Genomic DNA, 8861 nt, shown 5'->3' on the forward strand with positions numbered 1-8861 from the left:
TAGCTTGACCTTGCATGAAAGATTGCAAAGTTTCTTCGAGACTGGATTTTTGAGGGGGTGCATGTGCATAATGAGGGTGCGGAGGCGGAGGAGTTGGGTTATATACTTGTTGAGGTTGGTCATTCCTCCACCTGAAATTTGGATGGTTCTTCCATCCAGGGTTGTAAGTATCCGAAAAAGGATTATTGAAAGATTTTTGATAGGTATTCATAAGATTGGCCTGATCGTGCAAGACTTCCTTGAATGCGGGTATTGTGGGGCAATCAGTGATGAGATGGCCAGGCATCTCGCAAATCCTACAACACTCGCTGTTATGTTCTACGGTCTTGACGGGTTCAATCCTTCTAAGTTCAATTTCCTCTACCTTCCTAGTAAGGGCTGCCATTTTAGCTTGAATATCATCTTGAGTATTAAGGTTGTAAAGGCCCCCGTGTGGAATGCTGTAGTCTTAGGCAAAGGTTTATTCACTCTATCCCCTATATCCCATAATTGTGCAGTCTCTGCGAGAGAGTCTAAATAGTCCCATGCCTCATCGGGTTGCTTTTCTAGAAATAGACCATTGCACATAGTCTCTATAAATTGTTTCAACTGTGGAGACAACCCTTCGTAAAAGAAACTAATGGTTCTCCATGTTTCAAACCCATGATGAGGACAAGAGAGAAGCAAATCTTTAAATCTCTCCCAACATTCATAAAATGTTTCATGGTCTTTTTGCTGGAAATTACTAATGTGCCTTTTCAAAAAGTTAGTCCTTTGTGCGGGAAAGAATTTTTTCAAGAATTCTCTTTGCATATCATGCCATGTTCCTAGCGATCTAGGTCTCAAGGAGTTCAGCCATGTTTTGGCTTTATCCTTTAAAGAAAAAGGAAACAAGGTCAATTTAAGGACATCTTCCGATACATTTGGCACTCTAAATGTGATGCTAATTTCCTCAAAATCCTTAAGGTGAAGATAAGGGTTCTCGGATTCCATCCCATGATACTTGGGCAGCAATTGAATTACTCCTGGTTTGATTTCAAAGTGTCCTACATTTTCAGGAATAATCATGCATGAATGTTGACTAGTCCTAGTAGGGTGTAAGTATTGTCGAAGTGTGATAACTGGGGGTCTACCTTCATCACCATGGTGACTTCCTACATCATCAGCCATCTCACCAGATCTGAGATTTTGCATAAGATTTTCAATATTATGATCTAAGGAATTGTCAAATGTTTGTCGATTCAGGCGTCCAGTGTTGTCCCTATTCCAACCTAGCATACAAAATTTTAGAGTTTATTTATTTGTTTGTTTTTTTTTTCAATGATTACCCTTGATCTTTTCTTAAAGTTCTTATCAATTTTCAATTAGCAACAAGGGTTAATGAGATATGATGATAATAAAATTCTGATTCTAAAAAAAATTAAACACAGAAAATTCAAAGCAGACAGCAGCAAGGTTGTATATTAATTTAATGGTCCTACAGCAGCCGACGAAATTTGAGTGCAATCAGACGGTGGATTACTCAGATATCAGAGTTTGATGCAGACTGTGCAGGAAATAAAAACAGCAGAAATTTTTTTTTTTTCAGTTTTAGTTTTACTATAATGTTCAATCTAACTGATAGAATACTAATTAAATCTAAAATTATACTAATAACTAAGTCGTTCCCCGGCAACGGTGCCAAAAACTTGATGCAAAAATAAAATTGTTCTCCCAAGTGCAGGAGAATCGCACAAGTAGTAAATTCTCGGGAGTCCGAGGTCGAATCCTCAGGAAACGAAATATTTATAAGATTATTTAGTATAATTTTAGATTAATTAATTTAATAAATTTGTGGATGAAGATGATGTTTTGATTTTCATAAATTAAAATCGGAGAACAATATAGCAATAAACAAAGTTCAATGAAATAAAGATGGTAGGGATCTGGAATCTCCCTTGATGATATTGCATCTAAGAAATAAGCACTATGGTTCTTGATTAAAAATGAATGGTAGGATAGATCTAATCATGGTATATGTTTCATGAACATATGAACTCAATTTCTAAGCATTCGTCGTGCTTTCTATGTCTACGACGAATCAAATACTAAAGCAATCCATATATCAATAATCATAATCCATTAAAGAGCTATCTACAAAATAACTATGCATGGATCAAAAACATATCAGTAAATATAATTCATTCAAGGCAAAAGTTTAGAGTTTACTTCAAAGAGCAATACATCAAAGGTTCCTCCATCTCCCTCCCTAAGAAATCAGCCCTCCATAATCATAAAAGAAAACTCCCTTTTTTTTCTTTTCTTTTTTTTATTCTTTTTGGAAACAGAGCATGCTCTGTTTCCCTTTCTTCTTTCTTTTCTTTGAATAACAGGACTCTCCTCTGTTTTTCGAACCCACCCTCCCCTCTCCCAGCCAAGAGGTAATATCCTCTTTTCCTTTGATCCCCCGATTTCGCACGCGGTGGATACCCGTCGGCTGAGATGGATTCCTGATCCCACGGGATACGTGGAGATGCTGTGACGCAATCGGGGTGGGCTGCAGATTTTTTTCTTCTTGAGGATGGCTGAATCTTTCTTCTCTTTTTTTTTTTTCAAGCAATGGCAATGGAGGCTAGGGTTCTTTGTGGTGGAAGGAAGGAGGAAGAAGATGGGTTGCTGGTTGGTGAGATTGGGTTCAAGGAGGGTCAGCCAATGGACCAAAATTAGGCACCAATTTTGTGGGGGCTGAAATTGGCTAGCCCAATTTTTTTAGGCTGAATTGGGTTGTGTGGAGTCCTAATGGCAATAGGACTTAGAGGAGGACGTGGGAAGGAGTCTTGGGCGTGAGGGAGGTGCTGAAATGCTGATGTGGCACTCAAGGACGGTGCACACAAGAGGTGGAGGCATGAGAACAAAAGAAGGGATAAGGATAAACTTGAGTTTGTTAGGGAAATCTCATCCAAAACCAACCCAATTTCAAATGGGTTGAAGGGGAGGCGTCCCACCTTCCCTCAGCCCCTTTGGCATCGCACCAGCAAGAGGAGTAGCCTCTCTTCACGCAAACAAACCATAATTTCGAAATTCAAAAGAAAAACTAACTTCATTCATCATACCCTTCTTTATATAGAAAGAAAAGTTGGCACAGAATTTTAAATTGGACTCCTAATTACATGAGGACTCAATTCAAAATTTAAATTTTCTAATTGACCAATCAAAGGCCTTGACACCTAAGCCTAGACACCTAGGAATCCATTCCTTATGGCGTGTGGATTGAAACCCATCAAAAGAAATTCAGCCGCATGCCACGAGTTGGAATCTAGGTAGAACTCCTTCTCGGGTACCAACATCAGCATGAAGTTCGGGAGACTTCTCAAATTTCATCTGATCTCCAAATTTCATGTTCTTATAGTCATTGGAAAGCTACGGATGTCTACTTTCCAACAAAATTTGAATCAACTTAATTAGACTTCTGTAGCTTCCAAAATCTTCAAAATACCATATGGTGTTCAATCTATCACGGATTTCAACTGGATTTGAACTCTGAATTTCTTCCACATGTGAGAGGTCTTCATGGTTGAACTTCTCTTTCTTTTGACAGGTGACCACTTCTAATTAGCCATGGACCCATTCACACCTTGGACTCAATTTAATTCATTGTGAAGAGGCTAACCCATTGTGAATCAAATCACTTATTGCATGGACTCAATCTAATTTCAGCTTGGACTCAAATTCTTTTCACCCCTCACCCAATGTCCCACGCCATTAGAATGAGGAAGGTGCTCCTGCATCAACTCTCCCTGGCTGGAAAAAGACTCGACTCTATCGAGTTCTGTGACTGATAGAGCTCGTAGAGATCCGGGTTCAGCCGTTGGACTTCTTCCGTCTTCAACCAAGAGCAATCTGAAATTGGTCTGCCCTTCCATTTAACTAAAAATTTCTGATATCCCCCTCGACGTGTGGACACAATCTGATCATCCAAGATGTCTTCAATGGTGTCTTTAGGGGCTGATCGACGTGGTAATGATGGGGGTACGGCTGGAGGGTCTTCATCTTCAGCAAAGTGACCTTCGTAGAGCTGCAGGTGTCCAACATTGAAAATTGGGCTAACCTGCAAGTCTTCAGGCAAATCAAGCACATATGCATTAGGTCCCATTCGTTTCACTACCTTGAAGGGGCCGGCGCGACGAGGATGTAGCTTCTGAAAATTTCTGCGAGGGAAGCGTTCAGCACTCAACCGCATCATCACAAGGTCTCCTTCTTTGAATTCCAGGGGACGTCGCTTCAAGTCTGCTTGTTGCTTGTAAATCTCGGTGTTGGTGACCAAACGACGTCGAACTTCAGCATGGATATCTTGTATGTGCCTAGCGAAGTCTTCACCACCTTCGCTGGTCCTTGTGTTGATGGAAAGTGGTACAAGATCAATAGGCCGCCGCGGTTTCAACCCGAGAACAATCTCGAAAGGTGACAATCCTGTGGTACGGTTGACACTGCTGTTGTAGGCAAACTCGGCATGGGGTAAAATCAGATCCCATGACTTCACATGATCCCGGACTAAGCATCGAAGAAGGTTTCCAAGACTGCGGTTGACCACCTCGGTCTGCCCATCGGTTTGGGGGTGATAGGCGCTGGAGAAGGAAAGACGGGTGCCAAGCTTCGCCCAAAGTGTCTTCCAAAAATAGCTAACGAACTTGATATCACGATCAGATACAATAGTCTTCGGGAGCCCATGTAGACGAACCACTTCTTTTAAGAACAAATCAGCAACTCGTGATGCATCATAAGTCTTCGCACAGGGCACAAAGTGCGACATCTTTGAAAACCTGTCAACAATGACAAAAATAGAATCATGTCCTCATACCGTCTTGGGCAACCCAAGCACGAAGTCCATGCTGAGGTCCTCCCATGGTGAGCTCGGCAATGGCAGTGGAGAGTAGAGGCCGGCATTGGATTTTGTTCCCTTGGCTAGTTGACAAGTTCGGCAATGTTTGATGATTCGGTGGACATCCTTGCGCAAGGTCGGCCAATAGAACCTATCCTCCATCATAACGACGGTCTTGTCATGCCCGAAGTGACCAGCAAGACCTCCCCCATGAACCTCCTGGATGATGTGGTCACGAAGAGAGGTTTCTGGAATACATAGGCGTGTGCCACGGAAGAGAAAGCCGTCATGGATTGAAAAATCAGAATGCTGCCGGTGACTTCCTGCTGAAATTTCGGTGTAGATAGACTGAAAATATGCATCAGTAGAATATAGATTTTTCAGATCATTGAAGCCCGTTACTTCTGCATTCAAGAGGGTGAGAATATGTGTCTTCCGGCTAAGGGCATCAGCGACTCTATTTTCTGCACCAGGCCTATGCTTCAATACAAAAGTAAATTGCTGCAGTACATCCACCCATCTCGCATGTCGCGCACTTAGCTTCTTTTGTGAATTGATGTACTTTAAAGAGTCATGGTCGGTATACATGACAAACTCTCGATATAGAAGATAATGCTTCCAATGTTTAAGAGTTTGAACCACAGCATAAAACTCAATATCATAAGTGGAATACCTTCGCTTGGCGTCGTTGAGCTTTTCGCTGTAGAAGGCGACGGGATGACCTTCTTGGCTCAGAACTCCACCAATCCCAATATGAGAAGCATCACAAGCGACCTCGAAGAGCTGATCAAAGTCTGGAAGTCGAAGAATTGGGGCTTGGGTTAGACGTTCCTTGATGTCTTCAAAGGCTCTAGTGGCGGCCGGCGTCCAACGGAAATTTTCAGCCTTCATACAATTGGTGATTGGTGCTACTATGCTGCTGAAATTTCTTATGAACCGGCGGTAGAAGGAAGCCAAGCCATGGAAGCTCCTCACCTCATGAATGTTACTTGGCATCGGCCACTCCCGAATGGCACGAACTTTCTCCGGATCCGCTGCAACACCTTGATCTGAAATTATGAAACCAAGGAATGGTACTTGTGATTCAGCAAAGAAGCACTTCTTCAGGTTAACATAAAGTTTTTCTGATCGGAGTGTAAGAAGCACTCGGCGAAGATGTTGCTGATGCTCCACACGGCTACGACTGAAAATCAAAATGTCATCAAAATAAACAACCACAAAGCGCCCAATATACGGTTTCAGCACTTGATTCATAACCCGCATGAAAGTACTTGGCGCATTGGAGAGACCAAACGGCATAACCATCCATTCATAGAGGCCATCCTTGGTCTTAAATGCTGTCTTCCACTCATCCCCAAGTCTGATTCTGATCTGGTGGTAGCCACTTCGAAGGTCCAACTTGGAGAAGATGGTGGCTCCATGCAACAAGTCCAGCATGTCGTCAAGCCGCAGGATCGGGAAGCGGTACTTCACTGTAATCTTGTTGATTGCTCTGCTGTCCACGCACATCCTCCATGAACCATCCTTCTTGGGAGTAAGTAGAGCCGGAACGGCACATGGACTGAGGCTTTCTCGGATGAATCCCTTCTCCAAAAGTTCTTGGACTTGGCGGTGAAGCTCCTCATGTTCTCTAGGATTCAGCCGGTATGCAGGAAGATTCGGTAAACTTGAACCCGGCACCAAATCTATGGCATGTTGGATGTCCCTCATCGGTGGAAGCTCCTTGGAAAGGTCCTCAGGGGTTACATCAGAGAAATCATCCAATATAGACTTGAAATCAGGAGGAACAACTTCTGAAATTTCAGCCCCAACTTCCCTAGCCATTAGTGCATACATGACCCCCATCTCTCGGCTACAAGCTTCAAACTTTCTCATGGTTAAAACCCGTTGGATTATCAGATTTTCAGAGGTAAAATCAGTGATCCTAAGGGGCTTTAACACAACTCTTTTGTTGGCACAATATAGAGAATAACAATTGGATCGACCATCATACTCGACACTACGATCATACAACCAAGGTCTTCCTAGAAGAAGATGGCACGCTTTCATGGGCAGAACATCGCACCATACTTCATCTCGGAGGTCCTTACCAAGTGAAAAACTGATCAAGCATCTTTGTTTAACAGGGATGGAGGAGTCTTCGATCCAACTTACCCGATACGGCTTTGGATGCGGTACCGGTTTCAGTTCAGCTTTTTCAGCACTTCTTCGGAAATGATATTCATGCAGCTTCCATTGTCAATGATGAGGTTTAGAGACTTGTTGGCATGCTTGACGCGAGTGTGGAAGATATTGGTGCGCCTCCAATCTTCCTCCACGTTCTCCTCCAGCTTGCAACCCGTAAGAACCCGCCGCACGACGCACACAGGTAGATCTGAAGCTTCTAACTCCACCGCAGGGGCTTCTTCATCATGTTCTTCGTTTCCTTCATTTCCCTCTTCATCAGCGGGCTGAGAGGGAGGAGTGACTTCAGAGGGCCCTATGATCTCATCCTCCTCGCATACCAATGCAAATCGTTGGTCTCGGGTAGGACAAACAACGGCGAAATGGCCTCGCCCGCCGCACTTGTAGCATTCAACAGGATTCTTCCCTTGCGGTGTGGATTGTGGCATAGGACCTTTACCCTTTTCATTAGCCCTTGGAGCACCCCTTTTCTGATATGTGCTTCTATTTACAGAGGTTTCAGATTGAAAGAGTAGATGCCCTACAAGCCAATCGCAATATGTATTGCGAAGGGTTTTTCTTTTGATTTGTCCAAATCATGTACATGACATTTAAATATGAATAAAGGCGTTATGTTTTATCATATGCTGTTGATTATATTTATGATAAACTCCTTAGATTAGGGCAATGGTTTTAAGACTATGATGAGATCATACTAGTGAGACTTAAAATCCTAAAATCCTAATCTTAAATATTCCCAGTCATTGGTACATTGAGTCAGAGATCAATGATTACCGGAAAGACTGGCATGTCTTATGTATGCTCGATGCAGAGGATGATTGATCTCACAATCATTTGTGTGGAGACACTAATACAAAGATATGGGTGCTCATTAGAAGAATGAGTTCACTGAATTGACCTACAAAGAGAAATCTTATGAAGTCTTACTTACATGTCAAAAGATGATTCTCTTAGTGGGAGTTGTGCAACTGATCCTTTGACCTGAGATCACCATGGTATCTTGTGCACATGAACCTATGTTTTGGTTTACACTCATTCATGACAATAAGTTATGTACGAGGTCTTCTGGATATGGTGGATTGTGTACGAAGATTATGAGTAGATCAACAAGGAATTAATCACTTCTAGTAAGAGAAGATAGCATCCTATTTATTCTAATCATATGATAATTCAGGAAGCCTTTGATCAAAGCAGAATGAAAATTAGAAAGAGTTTCTAATGTTTCATTATTTGAATTATCATTAAAAGATTGAGAAAAATATGAATATGAAATTGAGTTTGACATATATTCATACTCATATACATATTTGGGATGCAGTTTGATTAAAGGATTGAATTGCATGGTAACTTGCCACTGAAGGGTATTTTTGGTATTTCCACCAAATTTCATATTTTTCGGGTAGACATGACACGTTGCTAGACGTCAATCTTGTCTTATAGGTTTGATCGAATTAAAGAGTTTAATTCGATCACCAATTAGAAAGGATTCTAATTGTTAAGTTCGGGTTCGCGCAGTTTGGACTTAAATCGATTAGAAGAGTTCTAATCAAGTTGGGTCAACTCGCACTCACACCTATTGCTGGCTAAATATGGAACCCAATGGGTCACACACAAGAAAACTTATCAAGGATCTAATTGGATTAGATCATGTTTGCAAGATAAACATCCTAGCAGGTGTTGCAAACCTTAGCTCCTGATTTGAACTGGATTTGAATCTGATTCGAATTGGATTCGAATCTGATTCTTAATTGATCTAATTTGATTAGATCATATTCTAATATGGGTTAGCCAAGAGTTGGCACCTAATTGGCTTGATTTGAGTCTAATTGGATTAGATTTG

General features: G+C 41.8%; 1 pseudogene; it reads left to right on the forward strand.

Moving 5' to 3' along the window:
* Positions 1–637: 637 nt before the first annotated feature.
* On the forward strand, positions 638–735 carry LOC120107282 (annotated as a pseudogene).
* The last annotated feature ends 8126 nt before the right edge of the window (positions 736–8861 follow it).

Source organism: Phoenix dactylifera, unplaced genomic scaffold (genome assembly GCF_009389715.1).
Source record: "Phoenix dactylifera cultivar Barhee BC4 unplaced genomic scaffold, palm_55x_up_171113_PBpolish2nd_filt_p 000815F, whole genome shotgun sequence".
Lineage (NCBI taxonomy): Eukaryota > Viridiplantae > Streptophyta > Magnoliopsida > Arecales > Arecaceae > Phoenix > Phoenix dactylifera.